The sequence below is a fragment of the Trichomycterus rosablanca genome, chromosome 19 (assembly GCF_030014385.1).
Source record: "Trichomycterus rosablanca isolate fTriRos1 chromosome 19, fTriRos1.hap1, whole genome shotgun sequence".
Taxonomy (NCBI): domain Eukaryota; kingdom Metazoa; phylum Chordata; class Actinopteri; order Siluriformes; family Trichomycteridae; genus Trichomycterus; species Trichomycterus rosablanca.
Genome location: NC_086006.1, coordinates 16,434,055 through 16,461,153, shown reverse-complemented (window position 1 = coordinate 16,461,153; position 27,099 = coordinate 16,434,055). Strand labels below are relative to the sequence as shown.

Here is a 27,099-nt window from a genome sequence, read left to right as displayed (position 1 = left end):
CTTGCTCGACAGGGGTTTTGGTCCGTTGGTCCTGGATTATGTAAAGTTGCTTTGAGACAATGTCCATTGTGAAAAGCGCTATATAAATAAAGTTGACTCGACTCGACTTGTGTTTTCTTGGTCAAGGGTTTCTTTAATAGTTCCAGGTATGTGTAGCTGTTGTCTCTCTCTGGTGTATTTGGGGCATTAGATCAGAATATGCTGTATTGTGAGCCATATTTGGCATCTGTCACATGTTGGGGGTTTGTGGGCGGCACGGTGGCTTAGTGGGTAGCACTGTCGCCTCACAACAAGAAGGTCCTGGGTTCGATCCCCAGGTGGGGCGGTCTGGGTCCTCTGTTCTCCCCGTGTCTGCGTGGGTTTCCTCCCACAGTCCAAAAACATGCCACCAGGCTAATTGGAAACACTGAATTGTCCTATAGATACCTAGCCGCTAGATGCACAAACCAGTGCATTGTAGTGCCGGTCCCAAGCCCGGATAAAATAAGAAGGGTTGTGTCAGGAAGGGCATCCGGCGTAAAAATCGTGCCAAATCGGGGCGGATCGTGATCCGCCGAGAGCCGACCCCACAACCGAGCGGGACAAAGGCCAAGGAAAAGAAGAAAAAGAAGACATGTTGGGGGTTTGTCTCATTTTATTAAGTACTGGTGAGTGATTTTGGTATGACCTGTTCTACATCTTGTGTGTATAACTTGGTCCACTCGTCTGCCTGGATGCATTTTTGGTTTATTGCTGATATTTGGATGTATCTCATGTAGTTTGTTTGTTGTCTGTGTCCCCCACTCAGTTTGCCATTTTTTCCTATTATGTCTTTATTTATTAATGGCTTGATATCTCTAGCAGGGAGTTTTGTGTTCTATTTGTATTTAAATCTCTACTATTATACAGCTAAATACAAAACAATACTAATAAGTAAAACTGCATCATGCATATTATGTTTTTTTTCCAGGAATAACTAAACTAACAGATGTGCGCAATCCTTTTTATAATTTCATTTTCATGCTTTTACTAAAGCTTAATTATTATTTTTTTTTTTTTTTACAGCATTTTTACTACTGCTTTATCTTGGTCAGAGTCGTGACAGCTCTGGCTCTGCCACAATTACAGGGTGCAATGCAGTAATGGGGAGGACAGAATGGCAATCCACTGCGCACGCTCACCCATACACACTCCAGCTGTGGAGATCAAATACAGCCGCGGCAGCCAGAAGAAACCATGTCCACCTTTCCTGCCTAAAACACGACCGATTATGTTCCTGTAGACACCCTAGTTAGTGCATTAAACTCCTGCACCACGTTTTTTACCCAATTGCGTTATGCTTTCTCTCCACTGGAGCTGACCCCTGCCCCGATTGAGAAGAGTGAGACCATCACAAGCCGCCTCCGACACGTGCAGTAGCCGACTGCATCTTTTCACCTGCACGAGACGAGTTCGTATGCGGATCAGCTTTGTGCACGGAGAGCCACACCCTGATCAGCGTTATTCCTCGACGCCTTCAATCAGCCAGCAGAGGTCGTAATTCACTCAGTTATGAGGAGTCCCTATGCGGCTTATCCTACCCTATGAACAACAGCCAATCATTGTTCATGCAGCCGCCCAGCCCAGCCAGATGGCAGAGCTGAGATTCGATGCAATGTATTCGAAATCCCAGCTCTGGTGTGCTAGCGTGTTTTACCGCTGCTCCACCTGAGCGGCTGCCAATTTGTTTTTTAATAGGAAAAAAGTATTTTCCTCTGACGCATATACTGGTAAAACCCAGTCATGTCTATGTAGATGCCTGGCCGGCTGATAGCACCACCAAGATTCGACCCTGCATCCACTTTTCAATCATCTGCTGCAGGTCATCTATACTAAAACCAACATCCCAACTATGACACATTGGCTTTTAGCTATAAAAATTACACAAGGCACTAATATAAGCAGAAATGAGCTAGTAATTTATATAGTAGGACAATAAATATTGACAAAGCAATGCTGCCATATAGAGTGGCTACATTCCGCCAGCACGACTGCAAATGTCACACAGTGTAAGTGTGTGGTTAAATTGATAATGTAAGGTTCATCAGCGGCAAAATAAAGCAATGCTACAAGTGCCTTTATTCTGTTCTCTTGCTCATTTCATTCCTCCAATCAACATCTGTTCCCTGTGAGCAGGGGTTTGTAAATGGTAAAGCATGGCAGTCTTCTTGACAGCAAATAAAAAAAGATTAGGGTTTATATGGGGGTGGAAACAAGAGAGAAACAAAAAAATGTAACACTTGTAGGATTACAGATCATTAGCTCTGCTACATCAGCTCAGCTAGACACAGACTTGTTCTGCCACGAATAGACTTCTATCAGGCTAGCAATTTATTCAAAGCTAATCTGTGTAAAAAGATTTCTCACTAATATTTTACTATTTAAATATTTTACCATTTAAATATTTAAGGCGGAAATGATCAATGTAAGCATAAGCGTGCATTTTCTAGGACTGAGAAAAAAGATGGAAATGGAAAGCAGACCATGGATAATGTTGATTAATGGTCACCACCCACACACACCTGCTCTTACATCTAATTGCCTTGTCCTCTCCATGCATGCTAACAATTTTGGGCAAAATCCATCCTCATTCATCACACACAGTCATTACAATCATATGTCCTTTTGATTTACAGCAGTATTTCCAACACTAAGTAAGACATACAGTACGTTTACACCAATCAGCCATAACATTAAAACCACCTCCTTGTTTCTACACTCACTGTCCATTTTATCAGCTCCACTTACCATATAGAAGCACTTTGTAGTTCTACAATTACTGACTGTAGTCCATCTGTTTCTTTTTTAGCCTGCTTTCACCCTGTTCTTCAATGGTCAGGACCCCCACAGGACCACCACAGAGCAGGTATTATTTAGGTGGTGGATCATTCTCAGCACTGCAGTGACAATGACATGGTGATGGTGGTGTGTTAGTGTGTGTTGTGCTGGTATGAGTGGATCAGACACAGCAGAGCTGCTGGAGTTTTTAAAATACCGTGTCCACTCACTGTCCACTCTGTTAGACACTCCTACCTAGTTGGTCCACCTTGTAGATGTAAAGTCAGGGACGATCGCTCATCTATTGCTGCTGATTGAGTTGGTCATCTTCTAGACCTTCATCAGTGGTCACAGGACGCTGCTGGCTGGATATTTTTGGTTGGTGGACTATTCTCAGTCCTGCAGTGACAGTGAGGTGTTTAAAAACTCCATTATCATTTCTGTCTTATTCACTCATACCAGCACAACACACACTAACACACCACCATCATGTCAGTGTCACTGCAGTGCTGAGAATGATCCACCACCTAAATAATACCTGCTCTGTAGTGGTCCTGGGAGAGTCCTGACCATTGAAGAACAGCATGAAAAGGGGCTAACAAAGCATGCAGAGAAACTGATGGACTACAGTCAGTAATTGTAGAACTACAAAGTAGTTCTATATGGTAAGTAGAGCTGATAGAATGGACAGTGAGTAGAAACAGGGAGGTGGTTTTAATGTTATGGCTGATCGGTGCATAACCAATACAGTCACAAAACAGATGATCAGCATTCTAGTACATCCCAGCTAGTGGAAGCAGTTTTCCTCCCACAGTCCAAAGACATGCAAGTGAGGTGAATGCTTTGCACCCAGTGATTTTAAATGGAACCAGATATATGTCAACTCTGACCATGATAAAGTGGTTTACTTCTTTAAGCAAGAACTTTTGGCCATATAGTGTATATATTCTGCTTAGTGAAAGGTAATTCTGGACCCTTGCTGCAGTAAGTCAATAATTAACTTCATTATCCCAGCGGACAAGCTTCTCTAAGACAACGTGTTGCTAGGCAGGTAAACAAGTTGGTCATGGATGCACAGTAGACCTGAGGATACATGCTGTATGTATGGGGCATTTGCATAAAACGGAGGATGTGTAACCTCCAGTGCTCTTCAGATGCAAACAGAGAAGGAAAGAATGAACGTTCTTCAACATGAATTTTCAAAAAAAAAAAAAATTAAAAAAAAAAGCCTTTAAGCTAAATGACCTAGATGAAATCTTTGGAATATATGCTCGAAACGGTTATCTGGTGCAAAATGAGAACATAAAGGCTTAACTAATGAAGTTCACTCATATAACAGTAGCAGTTTGACAGCATCTTACAGTTGAAGACAATGAAATGAGACCTAATAGTTAAGAAAACTCATCACAGCGGTCATGTTTAATTACTGAAAAAAATCTGGGCCATTATCCCTAGTGAGTATTTATATGTACTCAAGGTGGCACAGCAGTAAATTATGCAAGCCCACTATCACTGGGATCCAAGGTCTGAATCCCCAGCGGTGCTATAGGCTGGTCGGGCGTCTACATACAGACATGATTGGCTATTCCTGAAAGGGATAAGAGGGAATGGCAATGGCCGTGAGATGAATTGGCATTCTGTCCATCTCCATCCTGTGCCCAGTGATTCTGGAGTAGCCAGACCCACCATGACGCTGACCATGATAAAGCTATATATATAATGAAATGCAGCTGTATACCAGATGCCTAATTCAAAATTCCTATTGGACTATTGGCGTCATACAGTAGCATCAAGTTTAAGGCAGGGTTTAGAATTGTATGTGATGCTACTGGGATAGTGAGTGCTGACCAATATTGGTATTAGTACTGAGACTACACAATGCGGCATTTGGCATAACTTGGCACCAACCTGTAGTTACTGTAAGACTGTACAGTATAGGCCGCTCAGGTGGCGCAGCGGTAAAATACGCTAGCACACCAGAGCTGGGATTTGGGATACATCGTATCGAATCTCAGCTCTGCCATCGATAGTGAGATAGGGACCTCATAACTGATGCAGTTATGACCTCTGCTGGCTGATTGATGGCATCAGCACAGAGTAGAGGAATAATGCTGATCAGGGTGTGGCTCTCCATGCACAAGGCTGATCGGCATATGCAGTCGGCACCTCATGCAGTCGGCACCTCATGCAGTCGGCTACTGCTCACATGTTGGAGGGGGTCAGTTCGCTCTCCTCAATCAGGGCGGGGGTCAGCACCAGTAGAGCGGAAGCATAATGCAATTGGGTAAAAATTGGGCGTGCTAATCAGGAGAAAATGCATTAAAAAAAATAATAATAATAATAATACATATATACATATATATACAGTGTATCACAAAAGTGAGTACACCCCTCACATTTCTGCAGATATTTCAGTATATCTTTTCATGGGACAACACTGACAAAATGACACTTTGACACAATGAAAAGTAGTCTGTGTGCAGCTTATATAACAGTGTAAATTTATTCTTCCCTCAAAATAACTCAATATACAGCCATTAATGTCTAAACCACCGGCAACAAAAGTGAGTACACCCCTTAGTGAAAGTTCCTGAAGTGTCAATATTTTGTGTGGCCACCATTATTTCCCAGAACTGCCTTAACTCTCCTGGGCATGGAGTTTACCAGAGCTTCACAGGTTGCCACTGGAATGCTTTTCCACTCCTCCATGACGACATCACGGAGCTGGCGGATATTCGAGACTTTGCGCTCCTCCACCTTCCGCTTGAGGATGCCCCAAAGATGTTCTATTGGGTTTAGGTCTGGAGACATGCTTGGCCAGTCCATCACCTTTACCCTCAGCCTCTTCAATAAAGCAGTAGTCGTCTTAGAGGTGTGTTTGGGGTCATTATCATGCTGGAACACTGCCCTGCGACCCAGTTTCCGGAGGAAGGGGATCATGCTCTGCTTCAGTATTTCACAGTACATATTGGAGTTCATGCGTCCCTCAATGAAATGTAACTCCCCAACACCTGCTGCACTCATGCAGCCCCAGACCATGGCATTCCCACCACCATGCTTGACTGTAGGCATGACACACTTATCTTTGTACTCCTCACCTGATTGCCGCCACACATGCTTGAGAACATCTGAACCAAACAAATTAATCTTGGTCTCATCAGACCATAGGACATGGTTCCAGTAATCCATGTCCTTTGTTGAGATGTCTTCAGCAAACTGTTTGCGGGCTTTCTTGTGTAGAGACTTCAGAAGAGGCTTCCTTCTGGGGTGACAGCCATGCAGACCAATTTGATGTAGTGTGCGGCGTATGGTCTGAGCACTGACAGGCTGACCCCCCACCTTTTCAATCTCTGCAGCAATGCTGACAGCACTCCTGCGCCTATCTTTCAAAGACAGCAGTTGGATGTGACGCTGAGCACGTGCACTCAGCTTCTTTGGACGACCAACGCGAGGTCTGTTCTGAGTGGACCCTGCTCTTTTAAAACGCTGGATGATCTTGGCCACTGTGCTGCAGCTCAGTTTCAGGGTGTTGGCAATCTTCTTGTAGCCTTGGCCATCTTCATGTAGCGCAACAATTCGTCTTTTAAGATCCTCAGAGAGTTCTTTGCCATGAGGTGCCATGTTGGAACTTTCAGTGACCAGTATGAGAGAGTGTGAGAGCTGTACTACTAAATTGAACACACCTGCTCCCTATGCACACCTGAGACCTAGTAACACTAACGGGTCACATGACATTTTGGAGGGAAAATGACAAGCAGTGCTTAGTTTGGACATTTAGGGGTGTAGTCTCTTAGTGGTGTACTCACTTTTGTTGCCGGTGGTTTAGACATTAATGGCTGTATATTGAGTTATTTTGAGGGAAGAATAAATTTACACTGTTATATAAGCTGCACACAGACTACTTTTCATTGTGTCAAAGTGTCATTTTGTCAGTGTTGTCCCATGAAAAGATATACTTAAATATCTGCAGAAATGTGAGGGGTGTACTCACTTTTGTGATACACTGTATATACACATATACATATATATATATATACAGGGGTTGGACAAAATAACTGAAACACCTGGTTTTAGACCACAATAATTTATTAGTATGGTGTAGGGCCTCCTTTTGCGTCTTGGAAATGACATATACAAGTCCTGCACAGTGGTCAGAGGGATTTTAAGCCATTCTTCTTGCAGGATAGTGGCCAGGTCACTACGTGATGCTGGTGGAGGAAAACGTTTCCTGACTCGCTTCTCCAAAACACCCCAAAGTGGCTCAATAATATTTAGATCTGGTGACTGTGCAGGCCATGGGAGATGTTCAACTTCACTTTCATGTTCATCAAACCAATCTTTCACCAGTCTTGCTGTCTGTATTGGTGCATTGTCATCCTGATACACGGCACCGCCATTGGATGCACATGGTCCTCCAGAATGGTTCGGTAGTCCTTGGCAGTGACGCGCCCATCTAGCACAAGTATTGGGCCAAGGGAATGCCATGATATGGCAGCCCAAACCATCACTGATCCACCCCCATGCTTCACTCTGGGCATGCAACAGTCTGGGTGGTACGCTTCTTTGGGGCTTCTCCACACCGTAACTCTCCCGGATGTGGGGAAAACAGTAAAGGTGGACTCATCAGAGAACAATACATGTTTCACATTGTCCACAGCCCAAGATTTGCGCTCCTTGCACCATTGAAACCGACGTTTGGCATTGGCACGAGTGACCAAAGGTTTGGCTATAGCAGCCCGGCCGTGTATATTGACCCTGTGGAGCTCCCGACGGACAGTTCTGGTGGAAACAGGAGAGTTGAGGTGCACATTTAATTCTGCCGTGATTTGGGCAGCCGTGGTTTTATGTTTTTTGGGTACAATACGGGTTAGCACCCGAACATCCCTTTCAGACAGCTTCCTCTTGCGTCCACAGTTAATCCTGTTGGATGTGGTTTGTCCTTCTTGGTGGTATGCTGACATTACCCTGGATACCGTGGCTCTTGATACATCACAAAGACTTGCTGTCTTGGTCACAGATGCGCCAGCAAGACGTGCACCAACAATTTGTCCTCCTTTGAACTCTGGTATGTCACCCATAATGTTGTGTGCATTGCAATATTTTGAGCAAAACTGTGCTCTTACCCTGCTAATTGAACCTTCACACTCTGCTCTTACTGGTGCAATGTGCAATTAATGAAGATTGGCCACCAGACTGGTCCAATTTAGCCATGAAACCTCCCACACTAAAATGACAGGTGTTTCAGTTTTTTTGTCCAACCCCTGTGTGTATATATATATATATATATATATATATATATATATATATATATATATATATATATAAAAGTAAAAAAATCTCGCAATGTCATGCCTGTATATTTTTTCACAAAACTGATCAAGTGACAACTGATGGGTACGACTACTTTGATATCCATTCGTAATTAAATCCACAACTTAAAGTATGCACAAGGGGTCTGAATTATTTCTAAATACCTAATGTACTCTTTTTGGTACTGAATCAACATAGATTTCTTGACAAATGACTTATTTTACTATTCAGATAATCGCAATCCATAACAAGTATGCCTGGTTAACCCTTTTTAATGCCCTTTTAACGCTCTTTTCTCTGTCTTACGCACAATGAAATTGGCCTTTCGCTCCTGAGTGCACCCTGCACAGAGCAGCATGTTTGATTACTAGTGAGCATAAGCCCATCCTTTTCTTCCCATTGCCATAGCATCCAGGCAATACGCCACCATTGGCGTCAGAGAGCAGTAATTACTCTTCTCGGCACACCCGCATTACTGTATGGTATTTAAAACCCCAAGACCTAACACCACTTATCATAATCATCATCATTATCATCATCATGAGTCATCGCAACACTAGCGTTCACAAGGTAAAAAAATACCCTGATCAGCCATAACATTAAAACCACCTCCTTATTTCTACACTCATTGTCTATTTTATCAGCTCCACTTTGTGGTTCTACAATTACTGACTATAGTCCATCTGTTTCTCTGCATGCTTTGTTAGCCCTCTTTCATGCTGGTCTTCAGTGGTCAGGACCCCCACAGGACCACCACAGAGCAGGTATTATTTGGGTGGTGGATCATTCTCACACTGACATGGTGGTGGTGTGTTAGTGTGTGTTGTGCTGGTATGAGTGGATCAGATACAGCAGTGCTGCTGGAGTTTTTAAATACCACGTCCACTCACTGTCCACTCCTACCTAGTTGGTCCACATTGTAGATATAAAGTCAGAGACGTTTGCTCATCTATTGCTGCTGTTTGAGTTGGTCATCTTTTAGACCTTCATCAGTGGTCACAGGATGCTGCCCACAGGGCACTGTTGGCTGGATGTTTTTGGTTGGTGGACTATTCTCAGTCCAGCAGTGACAGTGAGGTGTTTAAAAACTCCAGCAGCATTGATGTGTCTGATCCACTCATACCAGCACAACACACACTAACACACCACCACCATGTCAGTGTCACTGCAGCGCTGAGAATGACCCACGACCTAAATAATACCGGCTCTGTGGTGGTCCTGTGGGGGTCCTGACCATTAAAGAGCAGCATGAAAGGGGGCTAACAAAGCATGCAGAAAAACAGAGGGACTACAGTCAGTAATTGTAGAACTACAAAGTGCTTCTATATGGTAAGTGGAGCTGATAAAATAGACAGAGTGTAGAAACAAGGTGGTTTAAATGTTATGGCTGATCGGTGTAGGTGTACCCCTACCCTTATCGAACAGGGTTGTACCTAACACACACCCAACATGTGCAGAAGCCAACCGTCTCACCTTCACGAGACGGGTTCACACAGATATCGGTATCGTATACAGAGGGTTACACAGTGATCTCCATTATTCCCAGTTTCTGTGAAGGCGCCATCAACCAGCCAGAATAGACAGCAATTGCCGCAGCATTGAGGAATCCCTTTGGTCCACCCGTGTCTCTTTTAGGCACCTGGCCAGCCAACAGCAGGGAATGAGAATGAGAACTTGGGAGCTTGAGATGGGCTAGGTAGTGTTTCAAATTGTCTTTTTACTCTGTACACAATTTGTTGTCGCGCTCTCGATCGGGACCGAGCACCAGCTGTTGGAAATGAAATGAACCGACACGTTCAAACGACAATATTAATTGAACAATGACTTCCTTGTCGGTTAAACCACACAAGTAAGCTTGCCGTTTTCTCAGCTTTATCCTTGTACGACTAGTGTCTTTGTTTTTACTCAATTCAGCTTGTAAATTAGCAGTCTCTTCGTATTGTGTAAGATTCCCCACAATGTGCTGTAACACTGCCATATAAATAGTATACATTTTTATTAACACATTTATTGTACTCTTTTATTACTGCTACTGGTTTTCTCCTCATTAAATCAGGGTCCCTCTTGCTCTCTTAAAAGAAAACACAATTTCACTTTAATTGAAATGGTAGATCTCTGCCCAAACAAACCAACTGAAACACAAAGCACTAGTACTCACCCCCCCCCCCCCCCCCCACCACCACCCACCCGAATCAACTGCCTCATGCTATTACATAAACATGTGATGTTAACAGACACAACACTGAATCTAAAAGCATGCCACCATGACATCTGTGATCACATCTTGCAGGCAGTTGGGTTGTTTACTATGAAAACACCAGTATTGGTTGATACTTAGAACAATATGACATCTTTCAACCATTTAAACAATTTTTTTTTTTTAAAGGCTGACATGCAACACTTTAGAGGCTGATTAAAACTGGGAAAATGCAATTCAAAAAATCTGCCAAGAATTTCAAATGGAATGTGGGCACGCAAAAAAAAGTGTTTAGGTAGTGTGAGACATAAATCAAAACATCTTAACTGCTTTGTCAGTTTAGGGTAAATAAGTAATAAAATTTTCATAATAATCCTATTACTGATGTCACTTGCATTTTAGTAATCTGATTATAAGAAACATTAGTATGAGGAATTGTGACACTGCAGTGAATATATCTACTGTACGTCAGAAGGATAGTAACTTTTAACATAAAAAATGAGGTACATTTAATTAAACAATTTTACCAAAAGCTATATAAGCCTGCTAGTGGTTTGATTTGATCAAGAATCCATATGGTTGGCAAAAAAAGACAAAGAAATAGAACCTCATCCAAACCTCTCATTTAAAGCTCAGATAACCAAATTAAAGTTCTTTTATTTTGGACACATTACAAGTAAACCAATTTATAGTAGACAACTATGCATGGAAGGATAAAGGTAAATGAGGAATAGGATGACCGGCAACCCATTTTTTGCATTATTTAAGCTATTTACATTTCTCTTTGCACAAGCACTGCCACCAGGTGGTGAGCACCTTATGACAGTGGTGCACGGTGTAACTTTTAAACATAGTTATGAGGAGGTGACAGGAAAAAATTTAATTAGCGAAATAATACTTGTTCTTTTAAAACAAAAAAAGTTCAGTGGTCGCCACAGCAAATCATTCTGGTCTGCATTGGCACAGTTTTTACCCCACCCTCTTGGGACCGGCACCAAGAGCGCACAGACAGGTGCACCTCCCAATAGCTAGTCTGTGTTAGGCCACCCACCCATCAACCCCAAATATTTATAACTGATGGATACAAACAGAACCAAACAGAAGACAGGATGTTGTGGTGAAACACTATCCATGTGGTCGCCAGGAGTCAGAATCAACTTGACGGCACTTATAATATTAATGTTTAATCAATTAATCAGTTATCTTCAAACAACATCCTTTATGTATTATAAGTAAATTCTACTTTTTTTTTTTTCATATACCTGTGTACATAATTCATGTATTTTTGCAGTTTATTTGCAAGGTTGTGTGCTTTATAACATCTCACCCTCTACTCTTTACTGATTCTATTGCACTATTGCCTAGTGCACTTCAGCTTTTAACTGCTCGTCCTAGCAAGCGTTCTGAATCCCTTTAGTGTAATGTGCAGTATGTAAGCATACTAATGAAAATAAATAAATAAAATCCTCCCACCAGAGTCAGGTCCATAGCAAGGGCTATCTGATCTTATCTTAACTATCTGACCACTTTGCAAGCGGACCGAGACAAGCATCCCCCTTAAAGCTTTTCAGGTTTGCTAATCTCACTGTGAGTGGGTAGGTTAAATGGCTGCAGGCAGAACAAGCAGTTACCAATAACCTTGGCTTGGGCATTGAGATTCTTATGTCAAGATCTTTTAACAAGTAAACAAAAATGAGAAAAGTGAGAAGCTGAGAGGCTTTTTACATTCAGTGTAATTGTATCTCATGGCTTTGGTGTCCATTAGGGATGTAACGATTCACCACAATACAGTTAATAACCGATTCAAAAATTCCAAGATTCAAATCAATCTGACATGTAAAATGAATGGATATTCACTTTAAACAGCAGAGGGCACTGGCGCTATACACCTCGCTAGAGATGGGGCGATCGATCGACTTTAAATCGATATCGGCCGATTTTCAATCAAAATATGCTATCGACGATCGGACGATATTTCCCAAATGTAGCCGATCCGATCACTTGATATATAAAGATCATGTTAAGCTTAACAGCTCAGTGGATTGATCCAGACTTTGCGCTACAAAACACGAACCATCACATCACCATTCATCAACCATCATACAGAAACCATCATGAAAGCTCTTCACGACCTAAAATAACAGAATTAACGTTGTGCATCATACATACGATGTAATTTTGCTGACTGAAATATTTACTTTAAAAAGATAATACAACCCGGTCACATCCGAGTCGATTCTATCAGCACATTATTCAAACTCGTGGTTCACTTTGGTAAATCGTAAGTGGTTCTTGCTTTTGATGTAAATGAGAACAGAAACGTTACAGAGCCAATCAGAGGCAAAAGTTTATTCATTACCAAATTCGTTAGTTCAGGATCATCTGCTAAACTTTTAGGGTAATCAGAACTTTTAGCTCCACAGACGGAACGAGTCTGACTCGGTGACCGCTCTGTGGTAATAGCGGTTTAATTAAGCTTTTTAATGTAAGAAAGTCACACAAAATGTTCTGTAGTAGCTGGTGTTTATTTAAAACCACAGCATTTATTAATAACAGTAAAAACGGAGAGAGAAACTTACGCGTCACATTCGACTCCTGAATCAGAATCATTTAAAGCGACACTGTGAACAAAGCGTTTTTTTGAAGAAACACACACACGCTGTTGCTTTCGGTTTATCTTCACTGTGAGGCTTCACTGAGAGGCGTCCTCAGTCAGCGGTGAAGGGTCGAATCAGAATAGAGGACGCAATCAGGGTAATTGGACTAGATTATGGGAGAAAAAAAAAACGTATCGTAAACCCAGTATCGTGAATCGCATCGCATCATGGGTAGAATGTATCGTTACATCCCTAGTGTCTATCCTTTTAATAAAAAAAATAAAAAAAAAAATTCAATTAATCCATTTATTCACTGCCACGATTTAAACTTGAGAGCTCAAGATCCCAGCAGAGCTAAATACCAAATATTATAATGTTTTACCAAATCTACTATTTCCTTTAACATTAAACCAAGCTGCCCTCGTTTGCGCCTGAGACTAGTGCATGTAAATGAAGACGATTCCAAAAAGCTGACCCCTGCATATCAACTGAAGCAAAGATCCCCTTAAAACATTAGCCAGGTTTGTTAATCTCACTTTAAGGAGTGTGCAGGCTAAATAGGCAGTCACTAAGAACCTTGAACTGTTAACCAATAAAACGGACTAGGAATAATAAATAGGACACACAAATACACACTACAGTTGTTATAGTGTGGGTGAAGCTAGATCCAAAGCATCCCATTTATAGCATAATAATAGGTGTATCTATAAGCACATTTTTGTCTGTAAACATTAACCTCACATGTAAGTGTGTGAGCCTTCAGCCTCCAACCCAACCTCTCAAAATTACACTTTAACCAGTTTCTGGCTCTGTACAAATCAAGGGGGGTTTACAGTACTCAATTTGTCAACCGCCATCCATATGCTTGTCTGTCATCCCCCTTTATCCCATCAATAAAAAGGGACCACCATACAGGGGAAGACAAATCATAAACGCATTTGCTAGCCCACAAGGCATCCGAACCCTTATTTTGGTTGGTTGAAAACACAAACAACTAGGGGTCGTTACAAGATAGAATTCCACGTACTGCCAGTCAGTTATAAATGTAGTTCATTTTCTAAATCACACCAGCAAGAATTTCTTGTTATTTCGTGGGAGAGAAAAACACCAGTCATCTACATGTCAGCAGCTTAATGAGTTACTTAGCCACTAGGCAATTATACACGCACACAAAGAAAAAATCTTGTCAGCCAAGAAACAAGATCCACTCGTACCAGGCAACAGGGTTAGTTCTTTGTCTCGTTCTTGCAATTGCACTAGCACTATTATTTCAGTGGTGGTTTATTTATAAAGACATATTTCATATCATGATTTTTTCCTGTTTTCTCCTACTCGTGCTAAATTTACGTGAGTTGGAGAAACGGGTCGCAGTAGTTACACTATATTGCCAAAAGTATTCACTTACCCATCCAAATAATTTAATTTAGGTGTCTTGGCATGCAGACCGCTTCTACAAACATTTGTGATAGAATGGGTCGCTCTCAGGAGCTCACTGAATTCCAGCGTGGTACCGTGATAGGATGCCACCTGTGCAACAAGTCCAGTCGTGAAATTTCCTCGCTACTAAATATTCCACAGTCAACTGTCAGTGGTATTATAACAAATTGGAAGCGATTGGGAACGACAGCAACTCGGCAACAAAGTCGTAGGCCACGAGCGGGGTCAGCGGATGCTGAGGCACATAGTGCGCAGAGGTCGCCAACTTTCTGCAGAGTCAATCGCTACAGACCTCCAAACTTCATATGGCCTTCAGAGTAGCTCAAAAACAGTGCGTACAGAGCTTCATGGAATGGGTTTCCATGGCCGAGCAGCTGCATCCAAGCCTTACATCACCAAGCGCAATGCAAAGCGTCGGATGCAGTGGTGTAAAGCACGCCGCCACTGGACTCTAGAGCAGTGGAGACGTGTTCTCTGGAATGACGAATCACGCTTCTCCGTCTGGCAATCCGATGGATGAGTCTGAGTTTGGTGGTTGCCAGGAGAACGGTGCTTGTCTGATTGCATTGTGCCAAGTGTAAAGTTTGGGGGGGGGGGGATTATGGTGTGGGGTTGTTTTTCAGGAGTTGAGCTCGGCCTCTTAGTTCCAGTGAAAGGAACTCTTAATGCTTCAGCATACCAAGAGATTTTGGACAATTCCATGCTCCCAATTTTGTGGGAACAGTTTGGGGATGGCCCCTTCCTGTTCCAACATGACTGCACACCAGTGCACAAAGCAAGGTCCATAAAGACATGGATGAGCAAGTTTGGTGTGGAAGAACTTGACTGACCTCAACCCGATAGAACACCTTTGAAATGAATTAGAGTGGAGCCTGTGAGCCAGGCCTTCTCATCCAACATCAGTGTCTGACCTCACAAATGTGCTTCTGGAAGAATGGTCAAAACACACTTCCCATAAACACACTCCTAAACCTTGTGGAAAGCCTTCTCAGAAAAGTTGAAGCTGTTATAGCTGCATCATATTAAACCCTATGGATTAAGAATGGGATGTCACTCAAGTTCATATGCGTGTAAAGCAGACCTGGGCATTGTACGGCCCGCGGGCCACATCCGGCCCGCGAGACATCCCCAACCGGCCCGCGTGAGGTTCGTGGCAATTAAAAATTAGATGTAAATAAATGTACATCAAACGTGCAATATAACTTTGACGAGAGCGCTGTGTCTTTAAATATCCGTACGTTTTGATTTGCGTATGCGCGTGTGTGCGCGAGTGTATCAGCTTCACTGTAATGCGAACAGAACTGAGTGTGATTGACGGTGGAGTTTTTAACAAGACACGAACTTCTGAATAGTTTATTTACTAAAGTCAGGTGTAACGCTGGTTAAGGATCAGAATTTAGGCTCTAAATCGCTGTACTACACAGAAACATAAGAACATGAACGATGCGGAGCGTCACACCTGAAGCTTCTCTAACTAAACTGCAAAAGCAACAAAGACTGTTTTATAAAGTTTAACACGTCCAGAACTGAAGCAGTCAGGACCAGCTCTGTGATTTTAAAAATAATATTAAACAATAACAAAGGACTGAAAAACAAATGAGGTAATTAGACTCAAAACAAAATTGTGTAAAGTTTAAAAACCTGCACATTTTGTTCACATTTGTTTTTGCATTTGTTTGTTTAAATAGTGAAATAATGTTGATGTTTTTACTCTGCCTACTTCTAATTTTCTAAATGTAACATCAAAACATTTACAGCTTATTAGAACTGTACAATTCACTGCTTTTCATAAAGAGTGGACAGTTGTAGCCTAGAGGTTAAGGTACTGGACTAGTAATCAGAAGGTTGCTGGTTCAAGCCCCACCACTGCCAGGTTGCTGCTGTTGGGCCCTTGAGCAAGTCCCATAACCCTTAATTGCTCAGACTGTATACTGTAACTGTATTGTAAATCGCTTTGGATAAATGCATCTGCTAAATGCTGAAAATGTAATGTAAATGTAAATAAAAAGATAAAATTAATATTGAGCAGAATTAAGTTCACCTTATTGGTCCGGCCCTCCACAACAGTCCGAGTTTCTTATGTGGCCCCTTGGAAAATTTAATTGCCCACCCCTGGTGTAAAGGCAGACGAGTGAATACTTTTGGCAATATAGTGTATTTATCAGCAAGCAGGTTCATGAATCAAACATGATTTGGGGACGGTGGCGGTGGCAGTGACAAAAGAGAAAAAAGCTCTATGTGGCTGCATCTGGATTGGGTAAAAAAAGCGGGAAAACAACTGTTGAGGTACTGGTCTAGCAAGTAGTGTAGCAATGTGGGCGCACACACACACTATTTATAGTAAGAACATTCATATCCTCAGCCCAACAGCTTTACAGCGGTGTGTTTTGGTAAAAACACATGTCGCAGATATAATCTAGGTTGCACAAGGCCTTGGGGGTGGTGTCAAATTGTGCTGAGTCAGAATTAAACACAACACCTGTTTGTTTGTTTTTTTCTTATGTGTGATAATTAGTTTTAGCTCTGCTTTAAATATTAAATATAAAAAGCAACCAGCAGCCATTTGGAATGGCATTAAATACCTAAATTACCATCACTTATTCAGCAATTACTCATGTCATTATTGATTATTCTACTGAATGCAAACGGAAAATGAGATGCAAACAAATGCCATTGTGGGATTAGTTACAAATCATGTTTAAAAGAGCATGACCCGTCACATTAATGTCAAAGGCACTAAGCCAATATGTTACAGGTAAAGGTAGGTACAGTGTATCACAAAAGTGAGTACACCCCTCACATTTCTGCAAATATTTCATTATATCTTTTCATGGGACAACACTATAGACATGAAACTTGGATATAACTTAGAGTAGTCAGTGTACAGCTTGTAAAGCAGTGTAGAGTTACTGTCTTCTGAAAATAACTCAACACAGCCATTAATGTCTAAATAGCTGGCAACATAAGTGAGTACACCCCACAGTGAACATGTCCAAATTGTGCCCAAATGTGTCGTTGTCCCTCCCTGGTGTCATGTGTCAAGGTCCCAGGTGTAAATGGGGAGCAGGGCTGTTAAATTTGGTGTTTTGGGTACAATTCTCTCATACTGGCCACTGGATATTCAACATGGCACCTCATGGCAAAGAACTCTCTGAGGATGTGAGAAATAGAATTGTTGCTCTCCACAAAGATGGCCTGGGCTATAAGAAGATTGCTAACACCCTGAAACTGAGCTACAGCATGGTGGCCAAGGTCATACAGCGGTTTTCCAGGACAGGTTCCACTCGGAACAGGCTTCGCCAGGGTCGACCAAAGAAGTTGAGTCCACGTGTTCGGCGTCATATCCAGAGGTTGGCTTTAAAAAATAGACACATGAGTGCTGCCAGCATTGCTGCAGAGGTTGAAGACGTGGGAGGTCAGCCTGTCAGTGCTCAGACAATACGCGGCACACTGCATCAACTCGGTCTGCATGGTCGTCATCCCAGAAGGAAGCTGACGCACAAGAAAGCCGGCAAACTGTTTGCTGAAGACAAGCAGTCCAAGAACATGGATTACTGGAATGCCCTGTGGTCTGACGAGACCAAGATAAACTTGTTTGGCTCAGATGGTGTCCAGCATGTGTGAGAAGTACCAAGACAACTGTATCTTGCCTACAGTCAAGCATGGTGGTGATAGCATCATGGTCTTGGGCTGCATGAGTGTTGCTGGCACTGGGGAGCTGCAGTTCATTGAGGGAAACATGAATTCCAACATGTACTGTGACATTCTGAAACAGAGCATGATCCCCTCCCTTCGAAAACTGTTTTCCAACAGGATAACGACCCCAAACACAACCTCCAAGATGACAACTGCCTTGCTGAGGAAGCTGAAGGTAAAGGTGATGGACTAAACCCAATTGAGCACCTGTGGCGCATCCTCAAGTGGAAGGTGGAGGAGTTCAAGGTGTCTAACATCCACCAGCTCCGTGATGTCATCATGGAGGAGTGGAAGAGGATTCCAGTAGCAACCTGTGCAGCTCTGGTGAATTCCATGCCCAGGAGGGTTAAGGCAGTGCTGGATAATAATGGTGGTCACACAAAATATTGACACTTTGGGCACAATTTGGACATGTTCACTGTGGGGTGTACTCACTTATGTTGCCAGCCATTTAGACATTAATGGCTGTGTGTTGAGTTATTTTCAGAAGACAGTAAATCTACACTGCTATACAAGTTGTACACTGACTACTCTAAGTTATATCCAAGTTTTATTTCTATAGTGTTGTCCCATGAAAAGATATAATAAAATATTTGCAGAAATGTGAGGGGTGTACTCACTTTTGTGATACACTGTAGGTAATTACCTAAATGTGCAAAATCAGCTCGAGGTAATTTATGTACTATGTTTAGCCCGCATTTTTACAATTTCTACCCATTTACTGATCAGACCAGCCCAGTCTGACACTCCTGGCAGACGCGTGTGCTTGTGTAAAGCTGTAGTGTTAATAACATCTGCTAGCTAATCAATGGAGACCATTTTATTCTTTTGAGCTGGCTAATTACTTGCTGTGCTCTTGTTTAGGTCAGCTATAGGGACGTCAATGATTAACCAGTTGGTTATAAGTCTTATGGTGCCCAGGTGGCACAGCAGAATATTCCGCTAGCACACCAGTGCCAAGATTCTGAACTCCTCGGTTCGAAACTCGGCATTGCCACCAGTCGGCTGGGCGCCATCTAGCGGGCATAATTGGCAGCGCCTGCAGCAGACACTATATGGCCACCGTGTCTGCTAGGGCAGGATGACTGCCGCTTGATTCCAATTGAGAGCAGAACTACATATTTCTACAAATAAAATAGTGCCAATATGAAAGACACCCTGACCCACCCTTAGTGTGCATGTGTCAGCTCTGCTTACAGATGCATTTGGAAACTTCAATCCAGACAAAAAGACTTTATATATTGATATTATTCAAATAATGAACACTTAAACGATTAGACATTAAAGTCACAAACAGTGATGCTGATTACATCAGTACGGAGTCTAACTGCATGTTAAACCCTGCACACACGGATCTGTGTGTCTGGTCACTACACCAAAATAACACAAGGATAAACCACAACTGGGACAAAGATTGAGGTGTTCTAATCAAACAAACAATTATGATTGATACTGAATGTGTCATGAAGAAATATATATGTTCCATTTTTTGCATCAAGGTTACAGGCTGACTCCTGTGAGCCGTCCCCCGGAGACCACGGCATCCTGAAATGATAGAAAATGACATGATGCAAGAAGACAGATGAGCACCAGGGGGGGTGGGTGCATGTCCACTATTAACTCCCACTACACAGTCAGCAGGCCACAGAAATAGAAGCGGCTGTTGCTCCGATTGAGGGCTTTGGAGAGCAAATCCACTAGACAGTAAAGGATGCAAAAAGCAAAGCACTTACTGAGCGTCTGAGTGATGCTGCTTGTACAATGTGATGGAGAAGGAAAGGAGTAATAACAAAGAACTAAAAATTAGATAATTAGAATCTAAAAACAGATGAGTCTTCTGGTACATTAAATGCAAACATCGATCAAACAGATTTTAGCAGGAGCTTTTAAAGAGCTTTAGAGGAGATAGTATATCAAGTTTCGTCTGCAGGTATCCTCAAGTTAATGCAATACTTCTTAATATGTATAACGCCAAGATTTTTAATGTTATAATTAGGGATGTTAATTAGAGATGTGCCGATCGGGGTTTTTGGCACCGATTCCGATCTGCGATCTCCTTTCAGGGACATCGGCCGATAGCCGATTGCGATCGGGGGGAGGGGGGGTTGAGCAGTAAATAAAATAAATAAACTTAAAAAGAGCCTCACAGTGAAGATAAACCGGAGCAGCGCGCGTGTGTGTGTGTGTGTTTGAGTGTGTGTGTGCCCTTAGAAGATACGCTTTGTTCACAGTATCGCTATAAGTGATTCATTGATTCATGAGTCGATTCATTTTTCGCCAAGCGTAAGTTTCTCTTCTCGGTTATCTCTCCGTGTTTACTGTTATTAATTAAATGTCGTGGTTTTAAATAAACACCAGCTACTACAGAACATTCTGTGTGACTCTCTTACATTAAAAAGCTTAATTAAAAAGCTTAATTAAACTGCTATTACCACAGATCTGTAACCGACCGTCAGACTCGTTCCGTCTAAGGAGCTAAAAGTTCAGCAGATGATCCTGAACTAACGAATTTGGTAATTAATAAACTTTTGCCTCTGATTGGCTCTAACATTTTCTGTTCTCATCTACATCACAAGTAAGAACCGCTTACGATTTACCAAAGTGAACCAGGAGTTTATATAACGTGCTGATAGAATCGACTCAGATGTGACCGGGTTGAATTATCTTTTTAAAGTAAATATTACAATCAGCAAAATTACATCGTATGTATGATGCACAAAGTTAATGATGTTATTTTAGGTCATGAAGAGCTTTCACTGTGGTTTCTGTACGATGGTTGATGAATGGTGATGTGATGGTTGGCGTCTGGATCAATCCACTGAGCTGTTAACTTAACATGATTTTTATATATCACACGATCGGATCGGCTACTTTTAGGAGATATCGGCCGATCGCCGATAGCATATTTTGATTAAAAATCGGCCGATACCGATTCATAGCCGATCGATCGTCCCATCTCTAATGTTAATAAATATTCTATTAACAGATGACTATTTATTGTTCTGTTAATGCCATCAATTAAAAATGACATTTCAATTCATGTTCAACAGTGAACAGTTGGTTTAAACTGAGCAGAGCTTACAAGTAACAGAGCGTGGTTGCCAAGTGCTGAGGTGCATAGTACATTAAAGTGACCAACAATCTGCTGACTCAACTACAAAGTTCCAAACCTCCTGTGGCATTACCTTCAGCACAAATACTGTGTGCCAGAAGCTTAATGGTATGTTTTTTCATGGTCAAGCATGCTGCATGGATATTCCGCTAGCACACCTGCGCCGAGATTCCAAACTTCTCCGTTTGAAACTCAGTTTCACCAGTCGGCTGGGCGCCATCTAGCGGGCATAATTTCCAGTGCCTGCAGCAGACACGTCTTTGCTAGAGTGGGATGACCGGACTATGTGGGTGGGGTCTTGAAACGCTGTGTAAGAACCCTGATTGACGGATAGAGAGGCGCCTGTGCAGAATGCATAGGTGAAAAAGGGTTCTGCAAAGGGCTGCGTGTCGGTGGAAGCATGAGCAGCAAATATCCCCACCTCGACTGCAATCATGGATCCCCCCGCGGCAGAAGACAAATTGACTATGCTAAACTGGGGAGAAAATGGGAGAAAATGCATAAATAAAATAGAAAAAAAAGCATGCTGCCTGCAAGCCTTACATCACCAAGCACAATGCCAAGGCATTGGATAGTGTAGTGTAAAGAACACCACCACTAGACTTTGGAGCAGTGGAAATGTGTTCTGTTAAGTAATCATTCTGGGTTTGGTGAATGCCAGGAGAACGTTACCTGCCAGACTGCAAGGTTGGAAAATGCTGTGGGGTTGTGTTCAGAAATTGGCCTAGGCCGCTTAGTTGCAATGAAGTTCAATCATAATGCTTTAGCATACCAGGAATTTTTGGACATTTGTATTCCTTCAACTTTGTGGGAACAATTTGATAAAGACCCTTTTCTGTCCTAGAATGACCAGGGCACAAAGCAAGGACCATAAAGGCATGGTTGGGTGAGTCTGGTGCTGACGTTAACCCCATCAAACACCTTTAGAATGAACTAGAACAAAGATTCAGGTCCTGCTGTTTTATTCTAAGGAATTAATAAAATAAAGCTTAGTCCATTTGTAATCTTGCCACATTTGGGGTAATACTGAATCTTCTCTTTTAGCCCAACTTTCAGATGATGTTTTGCCTGTCCAGACACCTGGCCTGTTTTAAGGTATAATGCGCACAGAGACAAAAATATAAATAAATATACTGAAGTACTCATTACTTTATTTTCAGCACGTATTTGTGCCATTTATGGCATGCTGGGTATTACGTTTGTCTATTTACAGGTTGTTTTCTTTATATTTTGAGTCCACTTTTTATTTTCCTTTTAGCTGCAAGATACCTCCTTAGTAATGTATTTCTTTTATGGTTCTTTGTTTTTTTATGGAGTATTTGTTGCCTTTCCTTAACATATTTAGGGCATTCTATTAGAGGGTGCTTTATTGTGATTGGTGTGATGGGCAAGTATCGCAAGTTGGGGTATTTTCTCCATTTATCAGGTGTTGGTGGGTTATTCTGGTGAGTCCAATTCTTCGTCTTGTGTGTATGACTTGGTCAATACACGTTACCTTGGTGTGTCCTTGGCTTGTTGACATTCGGGTGTATCTTTCGAAGGTTGTTTGTGGTCAGTGTGTTCTATTAATGCTATTTATCTTTGATATATGTATTTATTAGTGGCTTTATATCTGTAGAGGGAATTCTGATGTTTGTTATATTTTGTCTGGATCTTTCTCTGGTTATTTGATCCGCTGTTTTTTTTATTTCGTTAATAGTCTTTTGTATGTTACTGATGATGGGGTGGTGTTTGACTCTATTGCTCTTCTGTGTATTTTAATGCTGTTAGTATGACATGGGCTTCTGTGTTGTAAATTGAACTTAGTTAGAGTAGTCTGAGTACTTTAATAAGTAAACACATTAAGCCTTAAGTGGGATTTTTATGCTAACATGAAAAGAAAGGTAGGTGCAAGTAAAGGCCTAAAATAAAAATAAGGGAAAAAAACATTGGCTTGTTAATAAAAGGAAAATGCAATAAAGGTCTGAGTGTTGCAAACATTTCTTTTTTAACAAATTATGACCTACTGAGTGGGTGTTTTTTACAACTTGCTAGCTGATGTTTTTTGATTACATAAACTTTTTGTGTTTCTAATATTTATGTAAGAGTAGCTTTGCCCTTCTGTAGCCAGACATTCACTGAACACAAAAAACAGCTATTTTAGGGCAATTTTTTTGTTCATAATCACAGCAAGTGCATACAAAATTAATGCAATAAGACCAAAAGAAAACTGCAATCAAGCGAATTACTTTGTCAAAGAAAAGAAAACATGACTTGGGACTAAAATTAATGAAAATTATGACAGAATGTCCACCACTGAACATGCTACATTTTCTTATGAGCTAATTCATGGAAGCTCATAACAGCAGCAATAGATGAGCGATCGTCTTTACATCTACAAGGTGGACTAACTAGGTAGGAGTGTCTAATATAGTGGACAGTGAGTGGACACGGTATGTAAAAACTCCAGCAGCGCTGCTGTGTCTGATGCACTCATACCAGCACAACACACACTAACACCACCACCACCATGTCAGTGTCAATGCAGTGCTGAGAATCATCCACCACCTAAATAATACCTGCTCTGTGGTGGTCCTGACCATTGAAGAACAGGGTGAAAGCAGGCTAAAAAAGTATGTAGAGAAACAGATGGACTACGGTCAATAATTGTAGAACTACAAAGTGCTTCTATATGGTAAGTGGAGCTGATAAAATGGACAGTGAATTTACCAATATACTGTGACATAATGAAAAATCCAAATCAACTGTATAAAAAAAAAAAAAAAAAAAAAAAAAAAAAAAAAAAACACACAAAGATCCACATGTGTTTAACATGCAGTCAGACTCCAAATCAACACCAAACAAATTCTGTTAGTGAATTTTACAAGAATAATATTACATAATATTGATTGCTCTACTGATCGTAAAAAACAAATACAAGTGCATACAAATGTTTTTCTGCTTGGATTAGCACGGCAGCACACTACGTCTGAAAGAAACTGGCATATGTGCATTGTGGACGAGTCTCGACTCAGAGAGACCTGTTCCTCTGCTCTCAGTTCAAATCAAGCACCAGCAGTTGCAAATGAATTTAAATACCTTTTTTAACCAACGGCATAAACCAAACAATGACTTCTTTATTGATTATCAGTTAAATGAATAATCACCGTCATCCCTGAACATAGCAGTGGCAGGGCAAAGAGAGAAAAAAATGACTTTTTACCAAGCTACCCAAACAGGTCATCATAGTCTAGTAAATATGTCAGATAAATTATCTCCCTCTCTCTGGAACAGAGAGAATTGGAGGTCATTAAATTAGGCAGAATTAAATATAAAAATAGGAAAGAACAAAATGTTCAAGGATAAGCTAATTTATCTTAATAAAAAGACATTACAGACCATACCATTCAATCTGGGTAACATAGACATATCACTAACTTTAAATTAAGAAACAGGTAAGTAAGATTCACAAAGAATCATTTAATGCCTTTTCTTCAGTAAGATGTTTGGAGGGGACTAGCACATTTATGGCCAACAAAGTAAAATCGATGCTTATTTTTACGAGCACTGCATTCCACCATGACAACAGCAGAACTACAAAAACTGGCAATGTTAATGTAATGTAATATAAAATGCAGTATTTTCCTAGCAATTTGGTATTTTACACAGTAAAGGGTGTAAAGTACAAAAACAGGTGCTACAGTTAAACTGCAGCTATTACCAGTTCCAATAACCAAAACATATTAGAGAGGACAATTAATAAGGCACAGTTTAAAGGTTTAAAAAAATGGCTTGAGAGTTAAATACCTGGCAGACTGATGGCCAAAAATTTGTACATGAGTTGTACATGCTTTTAACTGAGCAATATACTGCAATGCTTGCTTAATCTATCCCAATAACAAAACTGAATAATGCACTACACAAATAAGCAGGGCTGTGTGTGCAGAAATAAAAACAAAAGTATTCAATTGCAAATTAAGTTTTGCAATCCTATACTCTCGATCGTGTGTCCTGGTGGGAACTGCAGTGTGCAGAGCTGAAAAAACACACTAGGCTATTCAGACTCAGAAACCACAAGAGAACTGACTCCCGTAAGGAAATTTTCTAGATGAATTACTGGATATTATGCAATATTTATAGTATAGATCTTTCTTCAAAGTGTATATGGTTCGACAAAAGACATTACATCTATAACCCCATACAACCAAATAAAATAGTATGTCAACACAAAACAACATTATTATATATTGGACGTTGTATTTAGCTCTCTGTAGTTGGTGTAGGATGCGTTTGAAAGAAAGCCAGCAGTAGTGACACACACATACACAGTGTCATTTAATACATGTAAGCTTAGTGAAATGAGACATCTCCATACTGTACACTTAACTAGAATCAATTACAAATGAGGAGCAGCTAATTGTTGAACTGTGAAGGACCTTAGATCCAGCGCCATTACTGTTTAACGGCAGGTAGCTGGTCATTTTGTACAAGCACATTTTAACACAACTGGTATTCAAAAGTGTTATCGAAGAGGCTGTACATCTTGCATGTGCTATGCAATACAACTGTGGATGTTGCTTTGAAGCGCAACATCAATATTTTACACTTAATTAATATTTCAGTGAACTGAAAATATAGTTGACCAAGTATACAAATATCATTGGCAGCATAGCTGGTCTACAATTCATGCTTTTTTTTATTATTATTATTTAATCCAATCCAATCCAATCCAATCCAATAACAGTCTTAGTTTAAGTTCAGATATCACACACTGAGAAATCAGCAATTATTAAATTCCAATGATAATCAGACTTTAGTGTACATGTAAATACACTTATTGATAAGCACTGATGGAAGCCTGCACCACCCAAAGGGAGGATACGCCACACCTTAATTACAGCTGGCCTAATTATCTGTGAATGTACAGTATTACTTAATGCAATGAGCACTTTCATCAAAGCAAAAACAGCAATAATTACAGTAGTGACTTGTAAACTTACAAGCTAAATATTAACTTTATTAACTGATCTCAAGGTCAAACAGTGGTAAAGTCTGACCCCTGTTATGGTCAGTCCCTAAATTACACTTAAAAAATGGATTAGCTGGTACGCAAAGATTAACAACAAATATAAAGCTGAATTATTATTATTATTGTTGTTATAATTATTATTCAAGTGTGGCATCAGGTCATCATTTAAAAATTTATGAACTTTTAACGTTTTAACACTGAACCGAATAAACTTAATCTCTTTTCTAATAATTTGTCAAATTTAGTAAAGAAAAACACAATAAAACCTTTATTTCTATGCCCAACGTGTTGAAATGTTAGTAACCATCGTGAAGGTGAATCAGAGCGACCAATAGTGGCTTGATCTCAAATATGTATCCGTTGACAATTTTAGTGCACTACATAGAACGCAAAATCTTCCCTTTTATTCACTATGTAGAGCAGCTGTGTAGGGCGCACGTAGCCATTTGTAATCCAGCCCATGTATGCGCTATACATCTGTACAGAGGAGCTTGGATGCTAGCTAGGACGAGCGTTGATTCACTGTACTCCACGAATACTATAGTGCCTAAGTCTGTGAACACGTTTGTTTCTACCCAATTTATAAATATATGAAAACAATTGCTCAAATTGTAATAAATCTTACTGGCAGCAGCGCACAGGTAATAGCGGCTAGCCAACTAGCTAGGTCAGTGGCGTGACAGCTGATGCGCGAGGTATTTAGCGATACAGCTAACGGTTAGCCAGCTAGCTATATGAGCAGAACTACACGAAATATACATTACTTTAACAAGTCTCTTAACATACTCGAAATGTATGAAAAGTTATTGAAATATTTGACCTAAAACAACAGACATTCAAAAAAAATAAAATGTACTCACCGTATTACTGGAAATAAAACGGCTGAGACTGTAGTCAATGGCAAGCAGCGTAACGGTCGCGTGAAGACTCACTGAGCTCTGTCTGC

General features: G+C 41.0%; 1 protein-coding gene across 1 annotated transcript in view; it reads right to left on the bottom strand.

The window, feature by feature from the left end:
* Positions 1 to 27,099, bottom strand: part of ndrg3b (ndrg family member 3b) — a 91,435-nt gene extending 64,336 nt beyond the window's left edge. Inside the window, exon 1 of the mRNA XM_063014997.1 lies at positions 27,014 to 27,099. The gene's annotated coding sequence lies outside the window, so the exon portion shown is untranslated. The remainder of the gene's footprint in view (positions 1 to 27,013) is intronic.